The 20,116-nt window shown below is 37.1% G+C and overlaps 1 long non-coding RNA gene across 2 annotated transcripts; it reads left to right on the top strand.

Annotated features, from left to right (window-relative positions):
- The first annotated feature begins 3,602 nt into the window (after positions 1–3,602).
- Positions 3,603–16,391, top strand: LOC136855812 (uncharacterized). 2 transcript variants are annotated; one of them, XR_010858137.1, is made up of 4 exons: positions 3,603–3,670; positions 9,051–9,247; positions 9,791–9,934; positions 15,452–16,391. It is a non-coding gene; the product is annotated as an uncharacterized lncRNA (long non-coding RNA). The 2 variants fall into 2 exon arrangements; XR_010858138.1 differs by lacking the exon at positions 3,603–3,670 and adding an exon at positions 3,677–3,712.
- Positions 16,392–20,116: the final 3,725 nt, after the last annotated feature.

Below are 20,116 nucleotides of genomic sequence, written 5' to 3'. Positions count from 1 at the left end.
ACACAATCCTTTGCTGGAAATCTCTCTATATATTGCTCTCTCCACCCAGATCGCTCTCTCTCTCTCTCTCTCTCTCCGTCACAATATCAAGTGAACATAATCCTTTACTGGAAATCTAGCTTCCAAAAATATAGTCTCTAGGCCACCCAGACTTCCCCCTCTCTCTCTCTCTCTCTCTCTCTCTCTCTCTCTCTCTCTCTCTCTCTCTCCCTACCCCCCCTTTTCCCCTTTAAGCCGGTACTGTGAGACCCCGCCGTAAGGAGGGAAAACTATTTCCGCGACGCCTCTCCCCAAAAACCGTTTGGGAACTTCCGGGCCAGCGGCTCAGGTTTCAAGGCCGTGATTTTTTAGGCAGACGAAGTAGTGGCGAAGGGTCCATCAAGGTCTCACTTGATTTTGTCTTAGTTTTCTGTCAAAGAAAACTATTGTGCCGGCTTTGTCTGCCCGTCCGCACTTTTTTCTGTCTGCACTTTTTTCTCTCCACACTTTATATTTTCTGCACTTTATCCTGTCCGCACTTTTCTGTCTGCCCCCAGATCTTAAAAACTACTGAGGCTAGAGGGCTGCAAATTGGTATGTTGATCATCCACCCTCCAATCATCAAACATACCAAATTGCAGCCCTCTAGCCTCCTCAGTAGTTTTTATTTTATTTCAGGTTAAATTCAGCCATAATCGTGCTTCTGGCAACGATATAGGACAGGCCACCACCGGGCCATAGTTAAAGTTTCATGGGCCGCGGCTCATACAGCAATATACCGAGACCACCGAAAGATAGATCTATCTTCGGTGGCCTTGATTACACGCTGTAGCGGCTATACAGAAAACTCGATTGCGCAGAAGAAACTTCGGAGCAATATTTACTTGTTTTTCCAAAATTCTGGTCCGAATAATCTTAATATTAGTTGACATTTCATGAGTTGAATATCATTGTTCACCTCTGCTACCTCTTCCTTTTAGAAGATAGGGTAGTTGTAAAGAAGAAGGGATGCGCAAATGAAAGAAAGAAGAAGAAAAGGGCACAAAAAGTTCAGCATCTGGAGGAAAATCTCGCCACCAAGTCTAATGTCAGACGCAAAACCCAATTTCTTATCTCCTGACGTCACCAACGGCTGGTGGCCCCTCGCGCCTCGGCCCCAAGGAATCCGGGAACAAAATCAAGAATCTGAAGAAGAAGAAGAAGAAGAAGAAGAAGAAGAAGAACAGAATTAGAAAACTGAGGAAGTCCTGACGAAGAAGAAGAAGAAGATCAAGATGAGGAAATCCTGAAGAAGAAGAAGAAGAAGAAGAAGAAGAAGAAGAAGAAGAAGAAGATGAGGAAATCCTGAAGAAGAAGAAGAAGAAGAAGAAGAAGATAGAAGGAGGAAATCCTGAAGAAGAAGAAGAAGAAGAAGAAGAAGAAGATGAGGAAATCCTGAAGAAGAAGGAGAAGGAAGAGAAGAAGAAATATTCCCATTTGGAATGAAGGTACTTGGAATTTTATCAACGTACCAATTAACAACAGCTTTTATCATTCTTTTCTCAGTGTTTTTATTTTTGTAGCTTCCTCTGTGTTCCCTGATTCTTCCTATTTTTATCTTTAGAAGAGAAGAGTTTAAAATATAGAATTTAAAATATAGAATTTAGGCCAAAATCCAGCGCTGGGACCTATAAGGTCATTCAGCGCTGAAAAGGGAAATTGAGAGTAAGAGGTTTGAAAGGTGTAACAGGAGGAAAACCTCAAAGCAGTTGCACTATGAATCAATTATTAGGAGATGGTCGAAAGTAAGATGGAAGAAAGAGAATATGAACGGAGGTACAGTAAAAGGAATAAAGTCAATTTCCGTTTCAGCGCTGAATGATCCATAGGTCACAGTGCTTGGCTTTTGGCCTAAATCCTATATTCAATTCAATTCAGTCCTATGCAAAATATCAGAAGGAATTCCTCTCTCTCTCTCTCTCTCTCTCTCTCTCTCTCTCTCTCTCCTGGCTATGTGTTTGTCGATTACAATCTTGAGGCTGATTCACATCATACCGTCACGTCACCGACACGTCACGTCACCGTCCCGATATCAGCCGTGCCTTGTATTCACACTATCCATCACGATGGCGTCTCACAAATTTAGCCCCAAGAAACTTGCAAAAGCACTGTCACGTCACGTCAAAATATTCTTTCCAAGAAAACGTGTCGTGACGTGACGGTGGATGCAGTGTGCATGATGGTGACGTGACGTGATGGTGTGAACAAGTCCATTTGATTACGTGTAGGGAATACTCGCGTACTTTGACGTGACGTGATGTGTCGGGGACGTGATGGTATAATGTGAATCAGCCTTTACTGTGGAAGGTTTTTGTTTCCATGTTCATATCCACAATTTCTCTATTCTGATATATATATATATATATATATATATATATATATATATATATATATATATATATATATATATATATATATATATATATATATATATATATATATATATATATATATATATATATATAAGGTGATACAAAGTACGTACTGAATAGAAACAGGAAAGTTAAATGAAAAGTTAAAGGAACAAGGTAAATCATTTTACTTCTGTCCAAGGCATCCTGACTTCTTGAACCTTTCTAGTAGCGTAGCTGGCATTCCTTTAAGGTGGGGTGGGCCGAGGTGGGGCCAAGATATTTTTTGGGGCCCAAAGAAAATAACACAAAGTACCAATTCTGTAATTAGTAAAATGTGCTATTCTTGAATGTATATATCCAAGTGAATGAAAGAAAAGAATATAATATTAGTAATTAGCAAACCTGTATTTGAAATGATGGAGCTCAATTTTCAATTAATTTTCAACTTTCACTATATGCAGATGTATCAAATACTATAAGGGGGCCAGTGGGGGCGCCCATCATCTGACTGGGGGTGCCTGGGCTCCCCTGGCCCACCCATAGCGACGCCACAGCCTTTTTCCCCATGTCACAGCCACCCCCTTGGAGAAATGGGTAAGGCTGAAGCCACAGAGACAGAGGAAGATCATCGGAAGTTAGTGCTACCTTTTTAGTCTGCTTCTACCAAACTGAATGACCAAAATTCCCACCAAAAAAGACTCCAGGGAAGCTTTCTCCTCATTGATCTACCAAATTTGCTGAGCATCGTTTCAAAGCTAGTTTTATCGGTTCCCAAAGTTGCTTGTCTCGCTTCTACCGTCAGTCAAAATGCTCTATCTTTTTTTTTTTTTTTTTTTAGATAGTTTCCATCGATTTCAGGACAACAAAAACACGCTGAATTTACGATTTTCAAATCGGGTCATGCTTAAATTACCACTGCTGTATAAATTTCATTCGAGATAAGATCGTTTTCTGCCAAAGTCTAGACCTTGGTTTTCTGCTATCAGTATCAGAGCCACCATGAAGGGGGTTTTCAGTTAACGTTGCTTTCTGTGGATCTACCATCCTGCTGAAACAGTTACATCGAAAATAAGATAGGTGACATCAGTGGCATATGAAAATTATATACATATATATATACCATGGATATTGTAATAATATCTCCAAATAGCACTAGAATTAACGGAGAATAACCCGAATTAGCGTCCAAACTTGCCAGGACATTATTGGAACTTGAGTCACTTGACTTGAAACACCGCTGCAGAGTGCAAACCCTCTTCGTCCGTCGTCAGTGACACATGAAGCACAGGAGGCTGGTTGTAAGTAGCACAGGAGGCTGGTTGTAAGTCATGACCAAATGGGTAACTAGATTTTTTATTTGTACATTTTTTGGGTTATAACTATATAAATGCAAATAGCGAAGTATTATCACAATAAACACCATCAAAATGACAGCAGACATTCAGCCGGCTTCTGCTGACCGTCCATCACCTTAATGTCGAGAAAAGTTTCTCGAATTTCGCGTCTCCGTTCCGGCGGTCTTTCGAAGACCATGCTTATTTCAGAGACCGTCGCGTGAAGATCTAGAATATGGCGACAAGTTAGAAATGTGAAGGATTGTATGTGAACTTCCTCGAAATGTATGATCCTGTCCGGACAGGTTCGTGGACGTGATTGTATTTGTATTACACTCGCAGGTGACTGTTGAGATTCGGAGTTTGACCAAGGATGGCATTCACTTAAGGTATCCTAACCTCTTTGGGTAAAAATTTTTTAAGTTGTCAATAAGACCAGCCAGCCATTTTTATGTGAAAAACTGTGGTATTATTTTACTTATGGACATTAATTGCTTTCAACATAAAATATAGGTTTTTCTGTCGTATTATGATGTGATTTGAATGATTTTGAGGTTTATTTCCATCGCAAATGAATACTTATCCTTCCCACAAATGATATATACAAAATTAATAAAATTACGACTTTTCAGAATACTGCACCCCTTCCATAGCTAATACGGCAAAACTATGTTTACTGATTACAGTTTTGCCATATTAGCTATGGAGAGGGGGGTGCAGTATTCTGACAAGTCGTAATTTTATTAATTTTGTATATATCATTTGCCGGGGAAGGATAAGTATTCATTTGCGATGGAAATAAACCTCAAAATCATTCAAATCACATCATAATACGACAGAAAAACCTATATTTTATGTTGAAAGCAATTAATGTCCATAAGTAAAATAATACCACTTAAGGTATCCTAACCTCTTTGGGTAAAATTTTTTTAAGTTGCCAATAAGACCAGCCAGCCATTTTTATGTGAAAAACTGTGGTATTACGGGGTAAATGGGTTTTAGAATTACCATATGAAGGATATTTATGAACTTCCTCGAAATGTAAGTGATCCGTCGGGCTCATGATAGGTCAGACAAAAGAGGTCCGGGACAGGTATATTCCTTTTGCAAGTCGTTCTAAAATTTGTTTAATGTTGAGATTGGGAGTTTGACAAAGGTTGCACTATGATCAGAATGAATGATTTTTTTCCACATTGACTCTCTCTCCCCAGGCCATGGTGTCTAGCCTGAAGTCCACAGTCTTAAGGTAGCCTAACCTTTTGAGTATTATTTTATTAGTTGCCAGTAAGGTTATTTTTCGGAAGACTCCAGCCACCTCTAACATTATAATTTATATTTATTTATTTCTTGGGTAAAACACTTCGAAACAAAAGCTTTCATCTCAATACATGACCTTTACAAATGCTTAATAACAAAGTAATTAATCAGATTATGACTTGTAAGACAATACCCCCCCATACTTAATACGGCAAAATTGTAACCAGGGAACACCCCCAGGGTATTTTAGGTTGGCATTTTTAGGTCTTTTAATGCCCTGTCGTTTATTAGCCATTTTTTGGATGAAAAACCCAAAATGGTTGTTCATGCAAAAATGGCTGCCTGGAGTCTTATTGGCAAATGCAAAATTTTACTGCCTAACCTTTTGGGCTAGCCTAAAAGGAGGTTATTTCATTTTTACTAGTTTAAAACAAATTTAATTACATGTTTAGGTACGGCTGTTAAAACAAAATTTTCAGATTGGAAATATCAGCATTAGGCTAGCCTAAATAGGGGATATTTCATTTTACTTTGTTGTTTTTAATAAATTTAATTATTGCATTTATTCTGTATAGGTAAGGCTGTTAAATTAAACAGTGTGTATGGAAATGTTAGCCTTGAGAATTTTTGACTGAGGGGGGCCTAGCCTAACAGAAGCCTAGGCTAGGCTACAAGTAGATGCTGCACCTGGGTACACCACGACTACCTTCGTGGTGCACTGTAGGCATTGCTTAAGGTTCTTTGCAGCGTGCCTTTGATCCCTAGCTGCAACCCTTTCGTTCCATTTACTGTACCACCTTTCATATTCTCTATCTTCCATCTTACTCTCCACCCTCTAATAACAATTGATTTATAATGCAACTGTGAGGTTTTCCTCATGTTACACTTTTCAATCCTTTCTACTGTCAATTTCCATTTCAGCGCTGAATGACCTCATAGGTCCCAGTGCTTGGCCTTTGGCCTAAACTCTATATTCAGTTCAATTCATGACACAGTGACTGGTAATTCAACATAAGTGACGTTGACTAGGAAGGTGTTGGGTAAATGGGAAGGAGAATGCTGCACAAAGATACCCATTACTGGCTTAACATTATAGAAAAGGGTCTATATAATATATTATAGGTGAAATAATTTGAGAATTATACTAAGGTAAGGAGAAATTAGTAAAACTTTACTTTAGTTGTGCAGGCTGATTCCCGCCAGTTGCTGACCGGGGCAGGTTAGGGGGTGTTCAACCCCTGGCTAGGTCAGGGCACGTTGCCCAAAGTTAGGTTAGGTAGGTAAGAGCTGTTTAGGTCAGGACCTGGCATTATAGAAATAGTTGTCTATGCATGGGGAACCTGTCCCAGTCGATGACTGGCGGGAATCGGGCCTCACAACTAAAAGTTGTATTGAGAAATTTAGCATTTTTTGTTTGTGATTGTGCATCCTTGAGGGGAGGGGCTGGGTATTAACCATGTTGGAAGCTCCTCAGATCACTGTGTTTAGTACCAGCCCCTAGGGAAAAATAGTAAAAATATAGACAAAAGATGGTGAGTTTCTCATTATCTCTGTCAATTTCTCACATTATCTCACCCGTGCCACATTATTTTTACACTATATTCTACATTGTTTGGCAGAAAACTTGTGTCAACAATATATTCATGTGGCTGTCTCCTTTACATTTACCAAGTGTTGCCATTACTGCTGGTTGATTTTGTTTTAAACTACAACCACTTCCTAGGTTGGCATGTTTAGTAAGAGCCCCGTGGGAATGAAGCTGAAACAAAAGATAATCATTAATTGTGTAACAGTGAATTGTTCCTACACAATATACAAACCTTTGTCTTTATATAGGAATTACCTGTAGAGAAGCTGGAACCAGCCGTTAAACTTTTAAAAAGGTGGTAAAGTAGTTAACTACCTAACGACCGGGCCGGTATAGCATCACTTTACTTTCGGCATTGTGAGTAGATGTGCTTTGCTCTCCTCTGCCCTGCTTGCCGTTGCTTTCGTCTTGTGGGGAAATCGCGTTTATTGTTTCCTTTTATTGCTTGCTAACAGCGCCCACCTGTTGTGATCATTTTTCCCTTTAAAACCAATTCATAAAGCAGCCAAAAAATTAAAATTAGAATTATCTTGAAAATACGACAAAGATAAACCAACCTATCAATTATTAATCATATGTGTTTGTGTATCATAGGTATTTCATAGTGTTTTGTTTGGAACACAAAAGACTGGTGTTTTAGAGGGTTTTGACGCACGCTTTCTGAGTGTGTATGACATGCTGAAGATAAACATTGGCTTGTGTGGTTTGTACTCGAGTTCATCTTTGGCCAGAGCTGTATAGCTTGAGTAGGTTTTTTATAGATACCAGGAAATTATTTTACTGGTTCAGAAACTGTTTTCATTAAACAGTATTCCTGTAGTGTTTATTTTCCTTGTTACCAGTGTCTCAGTAATTTAATGAGAACTTGAGAGACCCTTTAATGTATGATAAGGTGTTGAAAGAAAAGGGTGTTTGCTACATAAATATTTTTTAATAAAATAATTTATTATGCAGTAAGCATGGTTCAAAAGATTTCCAGTTGAGTATTATGCCAGGGTAGCTGTCTCCCCGTAGAGGGCTAGTGCTGTCAGTGCACCTCATGCAGGGCAATGTAGGCATTACTTAAGGTTCTTTGTAGCTTCCCTTTGGCCCCTAGTTGCAACCCCTTTTGTTCCTGTTACTGTACCTCCTTTCATATTTTCTTTCTTCCATCTTACTTTCCACCCTCTCTTAACAATTGATTCATAGTGCAACTGCTTTGAGGTTTTCCTCCTGTTACACCTTTCAAACCTTCTTACTGTCAATTTCCGTTTCAGCGCTGAATGACCTCGTTAGGTCCCAGTGCTTGCTCTTTGGCCTAAGTTCTATATTCAGTTCAATTCAGGTTAGCTGCATGTTGAATTTGAACAATGAATTTGTAATGTGAAACATAGCTGTGTTATTGTTATATGTGCTAGGTCTGATTTGTTGAAATTCCTTTATACTCTTGTGTCACTGATGATGCTTTTAGGAACAAAAATTTTAGTCAGATTAGTCTTTACAAGAACAGCTTTGGGGTTTCATAAATTGAACTAAGGAAACTGTGTTCGACTGGCAGAGTGATTCTTGAATGAAGTTCTTGGTCACCTGACTGTGAATGTTGTCAGCGGGTGTTATTCTTAAACACCATACTTCGTTCTTACCTGGAAGTTCTCCCCATACTTCGTTCTTACCTGGAAGTTCTCCCCAAATTCTCATAGGACTGGGCAAAAAAGATATGTTATGTGATAATTGAAGAAGGCCAAGTTTAATTATGAGTTTGAAAGTTATGTGGGAAGAGCCCAAAAGGAATTGTGTAAAGGGAAAAAGGCTGAGGGCAGTGCACCTGGTGCTGAAGGGACTTTGGTTAAGAAAGTTGTGTGCCACTGGTTTTTCACCTGTTGTCGTTTTTCTTCCAAGTAAATGAAAGTACTGTTAAAAATTGCGCCAGAGTTTCCTTGGCACAGTCGAGTTTTCTGTACAGCTGCTACAGCTTTTAATCGAGGCCACCGAAAATAGATCTATTTTTTGGTGGTCTCAGTATAATGCTGTATGAGCTGCAGCCCATGAAACTTTAACCATGGCCTGGTGGTGGCCTATCCTATATCGTTGCCAGAAGCACAATTATGGATAACTTTAACCTACATAAAATCAAAACTACTGAGACTAGAGGGCTGCAATGTGGTATGTTTGATGACTGGAGGGTGGATGATCAACATACTAATCTGCAGCCCTCTAACCTCAGTAGTTTTTCAGATCTGAGGCCAGACAGAATAAAATGCAGACGGACAAAGCTGGCACAATAGTTTTCTTTACAGAAAACTAAAAACTAGAGGTATATGTTAATTTATAACATCCAGGGTTACCTAACAGGCATATGACAGACAGGTGTGGAAAAGTCCATGAACACTATTGACAGTACACTGCAGAAGTCACACTAGGTGGTTCATCCTCAAATTTTTAGTCAGTTCATAAATGTGTGAATATTCATATACAGTATTGCAATGCATTAACATTTCATTTGGTTTTAAATTATTTCAGTGTAGGTAAAGTGGAGATGCAGTCTGTTTCAAGAGGTAGAAATTGCTATTATAATCCTGGAAAAAGTTGAGCTTTCCTGTAGTAACTTGGGTTTTTTCTGAGGTACACAAAGATAGATCTTGAAGTTAAGATGTCTTGGAAAATGTGGGATTCAACTTACGTCACACAGAGTAGCATATTGGTCATAGGACATTTTGGTAGGTATTTTGTCCAATTTGATTGTTGTACTGTGGGAAAGATGATGAATATGAAGTATCTTTGTTTATGCAATCCTTTTTGCAGAAAAGAAAATTTTACTAGTAGTAGTAGTAGTATTAGCAGTAGTTGTTGTTGTTGTTTAACCAGACCACTGGGCTGACTTTCAGCTCTCGTAGGGCTGGCCGCAGAAAAGTAAAGATACAGTACCAGTGTTTTGTGATTGTGGTGACCCCAAATGAGCATATTTAGGTGACCCCAAATGAGCATATTTAACCCATCATTTGCTTATTCAGTGCTGTACACTATTTAACGTAATTTCATACAGCTGTCGTTCTTAATTTTGGCATATTTTGCAGTGAAGTTGAAATGTTTTACATAAGATATCAATGATTATAGTTTCCTGTAGGGGTTTGCCACAGTATATTGGATCTGTATAGCCCCAGTTGTAGGGCCTTCTGCCTTTTAGTTTTTAACTTTTGATTTCTTCCTACTCAGCTGTCTGTGTCCTTAATTCACCTTAATCCAGTATTCACTACTTTCAGGTACAAACTCTTCAGTTGAGCCCTGTTCAAAGCTAGAAATGGGACGCAGGAATTTTTTGAATGGACACAGGTTGATTGCATTTGATTCTTGAAGATCCTGATTATCTGTGATGAAGTATGGGGGGAAGTGTTACGTGCCTAAAGGTATAGCTGAGTATAAAATTTCTTCATTCATATTTAGTTTTTATTGTTTTTGTCAAAACAAAGCGGTGATAGTTATGTATGTCAGTGATTTGTAGTAAAATTAAGCTCTTTAATGTTTTTACAAGAAGTGTGATTGTACAGTATTTCATAGGTTTTGAATTTTGTTTAAAAAGGTACTGTAGTACCTCAGTAAGGAAAAGATGACATTACACTTTTTTTTTTTTTTTTGGTATCCCATCAAGATTTTTTCAGTTCAAGGTCTGTTGTTTTGACTGGTTTTATTACGTGGAGGTCTTAATTTTGTAGTATTTGTGTAAACCATTCCAAAAATGGGTATTCTAAGATTTTCGTTATTGTATAAACCAAAAAAATTACATCAGGAAAATGCTTTTAGGGTGCTTAGTACATTACTCCATGAAGGGGGTTGGTGCTGTCAATGCACCTCACATGGTGCACTGTAGGCATTGCTTATGGTTCTTTGCAGTGTCCCTTCGACCCCCAGCTGCAAGCCCTGTCCTTCCTTTTACTATACCTCTTGATTGTATTAAATTTTTTTCCATCTTACTTTCAACCCTCTCCCAACAGCAGTTTCATATTCATAGTGCAACTGCAAGGTTTTCCTCCTGTTACACGTTTCAAACCATTTCCGTTCTCAGTTTCCCTGTTGGCGCTGAATGACCTCATATGTCCCAGCTCTAGAGTTTGGCTTAAATTGCCTTCCATTCCACAGTACACTATTGTTAGCAAATGAACATGAAAAATGCATATGTGTACACTATAAATCCTTTAGGATATAAGAGTTTTAAGTTCTGCACTGCAAAGAAGTAACTCCTGTGATAATGTAGAAGAGTTCACTTGTTTTATCAGACTCATTTATAGCACCGTTTGCCTCAAGAGTTTCACTACACCGTTAAGTTCAGGAGACATCTGGTAATTCTGCAGTCTGCCAGGTATTAGTTCTTTGTTTAGCAGACTACAAGATGTTGGGAAGGCTCCACGTGATGAAGTCATTAAAAATGTAAACACAAGGCATGGAACACATTTACTATACGACAAGTAATGTCAGGTTTCAGTGTTTAGTAAAACAATATGGAGTTACAGATGTCTCCTTAGCTTGTTGTGATTTGTACCAAAATTCTTGAAGCCAACTGTACTGGAGCCTCTCACCTTATGAGATGCTATGGTGTTCACTTTTTCTAAGTGAGAAAGTCCCTGTAGTTTTGCCAGTTTCGTAACTTTCAATGTTAGCCAGTGCTAACAATAATATTTGCATATAATTTCTAACCTTATTTAAACTGTACTTCGCACTTAAATCAGTTGAGATGATCCATAAAGTGCATTATCTAAAGAAACACCATCATTGTGATGTGGTTAATAAGTGTGGTAAAATTGTTAGTTACTGCCTTGTACAAATGATGGTCACAGCGCAACTGCTGTGGCTGTACAAAATAAATGTCGCTGATTAATGACATCTTTTCCTGAACTTTTGCCCAGGTCAATTCAGTCATTTACCCACTCACACCCAATTTGGTCTGAGGACAGCCACTGTTTGCTCTTTAGAAAACCTCTTGTGATCGGGAATGGCTCTTATTTTCACAGGTATTGCTTAAATTGTGGTTAAAAGAACCAGCTAGATTTTTAGTATTTGTCTGTTAGGTACTACATTGTGTAAGTCATGTCTAATCCTTGTGTTAGTAACAGCTATATTTGGTTTAAAACCCTATCGATGAAGTAAGCATTCCTGAGTAAAACATGAATTTTTTTTTTTATTTTCTTAGGATGGTTGTAAGGTAATGTCAGTTGGATTCATTTGTTGGAACTATATAATTTCTGAAAAAAATACAAATGAAAGAAGTACTATTTGCAAATGACCCTAGTTAACACTAAAGAATAATCACATTGTTATATCACTGCAATTCCTTCTGCATTAAAATAGCAACCTCAGAATAGCCCAAAATGATTCTCTATATCTCGCTAAAGTAGGTCATGTTCAGTGCAGTATAGCAATACAGGTAATGTAAACTTGTGTAAGTGGTGTACAACTGAACTGTCACAACCAAACCTTTAGAATAGCTTCACTGCCCCCCCCCCTCTTTTTTTTATATATAAAAGTAGGGGTGGGAAACTTGCTAGGTATTTGGTAATGGGGGTGGGGGGATTCTTCCATGAGGTAACCTTAGTGATGTGTGGTAACTTGAAATCATTTGAGTTTCCTCTCCTGTAAAAAGCACTTTCTTGATGAATTGACTTCTCTAGCTGCAACATCACATCAGCCTCCAAACATTTGGAGAAGTATATAAATGTCTTCAGTAAATGGATTGATGAACATTCAGATGATACTGGGTGGAGACATTTTGAAGTAGGTACCCTGTTGAACTTGGAAGGTATAATTTTACCTCTTGAAAATGTAAAATTTTAGGACGTGATACTTTTAAAAGTCACATGGTTATGACACAAGGATGGTCTGAAGTTGGTTAATCATAAATGTTAAGAAGTTGCATCACTTTGTAGTTGGGGAGTGGATAAATTGTTATTGAGGTTGTGCAATTTATTGTGTAGCTTCCAGCTTGAGTATGGCTGTCTGTTACTGTATATTCTTCATATAAATATAAAACTAAATGGAGAGAACTTTGTAAAAAAACATGGACCTTAGAGCCTTTCCTGTTGAGGACATTTATATGGTTACTAATGAATTGCCGCTGATTGTAAATGGAGGAGTTGGGTCTGTCATAATTGTATAGAATTAAATATGACCCCAGTAACCCTTCGTTCTGTGTTTTAAAGGAAGCCAATAACTCAGGTTTAGTTGGCCACGACCATTGCCTTTTAAAATTAGATTAAATGAGCAAATTTATGAAATTCTCTGAGGAAGCCAAAAAACCAAGAAGTTAACCATCCTCATATCCAACCTTGGATCATACCTGAAATTTCCCTGTGCTTAAGAATGCTCCCATAGAAGAGATTGAACCCTTAAAAGTCCTGGAACATGATGCTATTCATAAGGATCATAGGCAGCCACTTGACAATAGTTCAGGCAGGATATGTGTTGGGTGTGCAGTAATCCACAATGATGAACCATTTGTAGTTAAGTTACCCAACTCTGCCTCTGTATGTACTGAAGAGTTGGCAGTATTTGTTAGGCTTTTGAATCTCATTCTGAATAGTAAGAGAACATGTTTTGTCATATTCTGGCTTAAGTGCATGAGATATCCTGAAAGATTTTGGAAGTTCCCACCAAATAGTCCCAAAAAACCCAAGAGTTGCTCCTTCACATTTCTTGGTCCGTCCAAAACTGCTTATTTGTGCTGGGTTCCCTCTTGGGAAAACTCGTGGTCATGTGGTTGTAGAGAGAAGTGGAAGAAGCCACTTGAATAATGATATGCATTAAAAAGTGACCATCATTCTATAAAAAGACCAATTAGGTCATACATTTTTGGGGAGTGGCAAGAGAGGTGCTGTCCCCCACCCCTATCAAATATAATAAATAAGCCCTCAGGGGGTAGTGCAGTCAGTACACCTCTTGTGATGCAATGTAGGCATTACTTAGGTTCTTTGCAACATCCCTTTGGCCCTTAGATGTAACCCCTTTTATTCCTTTTACTGGACTGTTCATATTCTCCTTTGTTCCATCTTACTCTCTACCCTCTCCTAACAATTGTTTCATAATGCATCTGCGAGATTTTCCTCCTGTTGCATCTTTAAAACTTTTTTTACTCTAAATTTCCCTCTCAGCACTGAATGACTTCATTGGTCCCAGTTCTTGGCCTCTGGCATAAAATTTTATACTCCATTCCATTCCAATAAGATATGAGAACTGTAAGAGCAATAGAGACGTTAGCCCCTGGTCTAAAAGTTTGAAAACAGGTTACTATCAGTTGAACACATTGTAGTGTGCTTCTCCTGATGGTTGAAGTTCTATTTGACATGGCAGTTGTAAAATATTTAAAAATGTTTAATTTATAATTTCATATACAGTAAGTAAGTAACTAACCAAATAATGATTCTATTGTTTTGTTTAGGTGACAAGCCCCGCCCACTAATGAGGAACACAAGGAACAACCTGACCAATAAGTTCACTTTGTTTCTCCTGGCTCTGATCCAGGCATTGGTGCTGCTTGCAGCAGTTTTTTTCTTGCTATTTGGTTGTGTTTGCTGGACTTCGGTGAAGTATTATTACTTTTGCTGGACTTCGGTGAAGTATTATTACTTTCCTTTGGTAGCTTTTAGAGCTTTTGTCGGCTCATTAGTTTTTCAGGAGCTGAGAAACTATCAGCTAGTCTATTACAGGGCCATATGGCCCAAATTTCACATTCGGTCCATAGAACGGAATCCTCAAAAGCCAAATAAAGCAAAAAAAAAATTAGCATAGTTTTTGAAATAACTGTGCTGTGTACAAAAATACAGTACGGCAGTAGGTAAACCTATGGGAAAATGAAATTTTGACAAGTACGACATTGTGCATGAACACACCTACCTTTAAGCCAGATAAATGACCCCAAGGCTGGAGGGGCATGGCTCAAAGTCCGATAAAGTCTTGAGATATCAAATAGTGACTGAAATATGCCAGTCACCAAAGTAAAACAAAATTGAATAAGAGTTGTTGAGCTTCTGCAGGTGCCCTTACAGGTAGAAATGTAATGCAGTAATTCAGTCGGTATGTCCTTGGTACATTTTTGAACTGAAAGGTCTCACAAATGTATATCTGTAATGATTGGCTCATTTCATTATTATATATTTTCATGCTTTGCATTGGGCTAGACACCACATGCAGATTGCTAAAAATACAAATTTTGTTTTAGGTTTTAGGTTTAGTCTGTAATTATGGCTGCAACTTTTACCGACTGATTTTTCTTGTTCTGCAATGCACAAGACATTGTAATGCTTACTAGTTTTGATGATTTTGAAGAAGAATCTTAATTTTACCTGAAAAAAATCTTTTTCCACATTTCTTAGCAGCTGGCGTACACTGAAGACACTGTCTGGAAGCATTGGTTTGGAAGGTTAATACTGTAAATGGATTTCTGCTTATGCCATTTTTATTAATTATCATATTTTCTGTTTGATTAGCTTCTGTTGTGCCCCTTATTTTCATTAGCTTTGTGTCCTTTTCTTATTTTCTGTTTCATTAGCTTTGTGTCCTGTTCTTATTTTCTGTTTGATTATCTTTGTGTCCTATTCTTGGTGAGGTGCCGTGATGTTGCACTGTTCATGTTTTCTGTAGGGATACGGAATGGTCTTGATTCTTATTTGTTTGTTATGATGTTGCCATTTCAGGTTGTGTGCACCATTGCCATATTTTTATTTAGCATTGCCATTTTCCGTTAGTTAAGTTTTTTAATCATACTTGTTTCTGCCTTTAGATAGTAGTATTATTTATATAATGCATTAGCAGATAAATTATTATAGAAATAGGATCCCAGTGTAATTGAAAGTAAAGTAAGATGCTGAAATTTCAACATGGAAATTGAAATGCAGTATGATGGTGACAGTTTTGACAGCTTTTCTCTTTTATTACAGAACAAAGCTGAAGAGAGACTTTGTACATAAAGGCGACTGCCGTGACAATGTTTCAGTTAGTTCATTCAAGTGGACTCATTTTCTCCAAGTTGCAAGGAAATTTGATAATTATTTATATTTGTGATTTCTAGATTAGGTAGTCGACCCCTGGTATTTGTGGGGGACGCGTACCACTAACCCCCATGAATAGCTAAAATCCACAAATACTCAAAACCCCTCTAAAAATGCTTATAACTGCTTATTTTGATAGTTCAAAACACCAAAAAACCCTCAAAAAATGCGTATACCTGAGTATTTTAATAGCTTTATCACAAAAAGTGCGTTTAGCCATGAAAATACAGTAAATTATGAATATTTCTCTTTGAAAAATACTGCGAATAGGCAAATTTTCCGCCAGTAATGTGTATACATGTTCCATAGAGAAATCCGCAAATCATGAGCCTGCAAATCTGGGAGATTGATTGTAGTTTTTGTGATTTCTGTGTAATTCAATGTATTCTCAAAAAGTATAAAAGTTTGTCTTGCATTAACTTCAAAATGATTCTGATGTAACAGAGTTTAGATAATTTTCAACACATTTAAGATCAGCCTCATTGGATGTCTGTTTTTATTTCTGCATAATTTCAGCAGATGTGCTCCTTTGCTCAAATGTTCTTGAAACTAACTATAGTTCCACAGCAACTGGTCTGTGCAGTTTGGTGCAGGACCATTAAAAATTTTGTATTGGCAAGAATCCATTGCTAGTTACTTTTCTAAATCCATTTGATAGAGATCTTGTCAGAATGTGAAGCATTTTTAGTTAATTATTGCAATTTTAACAGTTTCATTGTAGCAAAGTTTTGTTCATCATTGAAAATGGAGCCATTGGGTTAGTCCTGTTTTTGTAGATTTTTTGTGTATTTGTTTATACAGTTGTTAACCCTTAGGGGACGGCATAATTTATCAGTGTGCAGCACCCCAGATCAGGGAAACTCTGAGGTTGGCAAAATAAAAAAAAAAATCACATCAATGGAAAGAGAATGACATGCACATTCACACTGTATAAGTAAAAAAATTCCAAAAAATTTTCCCTACCTTCCACGAGAAGTTGAAAATGACTATTTACAACCCCTTGTGGGGCCTCATTTATAAGACAGTCGTAAATTTTACCAACATATGTTTTTTCTAATAAATAAATTTATTTTATTTTGTAAAATTATTATTACTGCTCACACAATATCAAAACAGATAAAAAATAAAAGCATTAACAAATTTTTGGCATATTTGTAAAATATTCACGTAAATTTACGAGAAGGAAGATTCATTAATTTTTTTTTACTTTTACATGCTTTTTCTAATATTTCTTTGCAGTTTTCTTTGTAAAATTACATTTACAACCGACATACTATCCTAAAAGACAAAAACAAAAAACAACAGCAACCCCTTCGTATATTTACAAGCACCCCTTGAAGTTACAAGCATTACTGATACTGGCCTAATGCTCACGTCTGTATAAAAGTTGCCATTAGTGAATTTATAGCATCTAGAAGTATTGGCACCTTTGTTTCGAACTATTATTACCACAAGTGGTGTGTAATTCTGCTTCACACTGAGGCTCAATCTGTCCACCTCCCCAAACCTGTTTTACTTCACACTGAGGCTCAATCTGTCCCTTAAGGGTTAATGTGTTGAAAATAATATTTTATACTTGAATGGTGAAATTAATGACATTTATGATGTGTTTTGATGTTAAATGGAGAGTTAATGTAATATGTAATTTCCTTTATCAGACAAGGGGGAACAAATCTTAACTATATTGGCCAGGATTTTATGGTATAGTCTTTTGGTTTAGCTAGAACACTTTTGAATAACCATATGTTTCTGCCCCAGGCATTGTGATTTTAAAATCTATTAAAATTTTTACAGGCCTAAGAACACACAAAATGTATTTAAGAAATAGTTTGAACTTTCCCAAGCCACAGTGATGAAAGAAATTGAAATCTGAGGCTGATTCTGTTAGCAGCTCATGCTACTTGAGCTTGTGTGGCTATATACTTATAGCATTGGTGGTTAGTATAGACTTACAGCATTGGTATATACGTGAGCTTGTGTGTTTATATACTTATAGCACTGGTATATACTAGAGCCTGTGTGGTATATGTGAATAGCATTGGTGGTTATGCACTTGACAGCATTGGTATGTACCGTATTTGATGGCTTATAAGACACGCATGTCTGCATAGGACACACCCCAATTTAAGCAGGACATTGAGGGAAAAAAAAGTTTCCTAGCCTATGCTCATATGAATTTGGTAAGTAAAACTGTAGTATTAGGTTATCATATGCATATTGTTTCTACCAACAGAATCAACAAAAGCATTAATAAAGAAGTTATTTACCATATTTATATTTATCAAAATATGTATTATACAATCTGCCATTTACTACGATCGAATGTTTCGTCTGCTGCTGAAAGCTACCTCATAGGTTTACCAATAGATTGCAACATATTCATTTGTAAACATTGTTTCTTACCGGCAGAATCAATAAAAACATTAATAAAGATGTTACCTACGGTAATATATGTTATATATATCCATTATATATTATAAAAGTATGCAATCAAGCTCTGAATTTACTACGTTTCAGCCTTGTTATCCGTAAAGCTCTCGAGATAATCACCAATAGGTGGCAGTACACGTAGACTGTAAGTCTGTGAATGTGGAATGCGTTGTGCGCTGTAGACGTCGATAATGATATTAACACATTTTAATGAAATTATCGATAATAACAACGTAGATATTGATTATAATACTAACAGTAGTAATTGCGGTGATGGTAAGTGTGATAATGATAAATAATTATAATAAACTTTGGTTTTTAATAGGTTATTAGGATAACGCCGAATGTTAGGCTAGGCTACAACATCTACGTGACGTTTCATGTATAATTTCGGCCAAAATTCTTAAATTTTGAGCCTACATTATGTACATGGGACGCAGGGGGATTTTTTAGGCCATTTTTTGATTAAAAAAGTGCGTCTTATATGCTGTCAAATACGGTACTTGAGCTTGTGTGGTTATATACTTATAGCTTGGTCTGTTCAATAATTGTGCAATGAGTGATTGTGTACTACAATAATTAGACACTAATTAGAACTTAGTAAGGAAGTATCCACCCCACACAAGTACAATTGTAAATGTACATGCTCAGAATGGTGTGATAAGGATTGTAATTCAGTGCACAGTGAAAGCGAGGGTTGAATTAATGAGGAGAGGTTAGAAATGTGACTGGTTAGTCATGAGTTGGAGCTGGCTGAAGAGTGAAAATAGATGGTGGTTCCAGTTCAGGAGTGTTTGTAAATATAAATGAGATAGCTGTAAATCTAATAAGTAGTAAACAGGGAATAAGCATATTAAAAATCATGAAAATTTAATTGGTTTACCGGATCTCTTGAGTCAAAGGGCTCTTGTGGTTTTTACTTGGCTATGTTAATTAGGTTGACTGTGGTGGTGCATGGTTGTTTGCCCTTTGTAACCTTGCACACATAAAAGATAGAAGAAAAATGACTAAGTTATCCTGGGATTTATTATTTAACTAAACAGGTTGTATGGGGCCATAGATGTTGTACAGTACAAGAATAAAGGAAGATTTAATTGGGAAAAAAGTGAGGTCCATTGCTTCGTAAAATGGAGCTAGATTTAGAAACTGAAGAGGGTAAATGAAATCACACAGTTGTTAGAAAAAGATAAGACGTAATGAAACATTAAGTAAATAATTGTCAAGACCTTTAGGCATTTTACATGGGAAAGTTGATGTAATTGGGGAAGGTGAAGGAAGAAGCAAAAGTTACCTAGCCAGATTTCTGTTATCTTTGCAACTCCTTACTGCTCGTGCAGTGCTTCTAGTTCTGGTACGCTTTTTCAGACTCCGAACTTTAGGGAATGAGGGTGCCAGCTGGTGTTATTGTCCCCAAATCTTTGTTGATGTATTTGGTTTACTGAATGTGGATAGTAGTTTTATAATACATGATATGACAAATGCTCAAATTAATCAGGAACACATTATTACCGTGTGAAATATTTTAATGAGACCACTTCATATTCCTCTTTCTCATAATGGTCACTAGAAGGTTTTTGTTCTTAAATGAGCGGCGATAATTTTCTTAACCCTTACTGCATATTAAACTCCCCGACTCTGATCATAAGAGTACTGTACTGTTATTTTGCCCCATAATATTTGAACTAATTTTGTGCAGAAACTTTCCTATCACTTGAGTAACACTTCATTCTAGGATACTAGGGAGATTAGTGACTTCAGATTTCATAGGGAATGTACTGCATCTTCCCATCCCAGGACACCTTGTACGTTTGACCGTTGATATACTCGGGGATTGCTGTTGGCTTTAGTTCGTATCTTTTATGATAGTTTGTAGGTTATAATTGTAATTTTGCAAACTGAAGTGCAAATAGATATTAGAGAAAACATGTACAACTCACTAAAAGGTACTGCATCTCCCCATCTTGGTGCATATAAATATTTTACCATAAATATACTTGGAAATTGTTACTGATTTTAGGTCTTATCTGCTATGATATGTGAGCTGTAATTGTAATTTTACAAAAAAATTATTAGAAATAACTTGCATAACTTTGTAAAATTAGCATATTTGTACAAGTTTCTTGG

This window comes from Macrobrachium rosenbergii, chromosome 33 (assembly GCF_040412425.1).
Source record: "Macrobrachium rosenbergii isolate ZJJX-2024 chromosome 33, ASM4041242v1, whole genome shotgun sequence".
In the NCBI taxonomy this organism is placed as follows: Eukaryota; Metazoa; Arthropoda; class Malacostraca; order Decapoda; family Palaemonidae; genus Macrobrachium; species Macrobrachium rosenbergii.
This window is presented reverse-complemented; position numbering and strand designations above follow the sequence as displayed.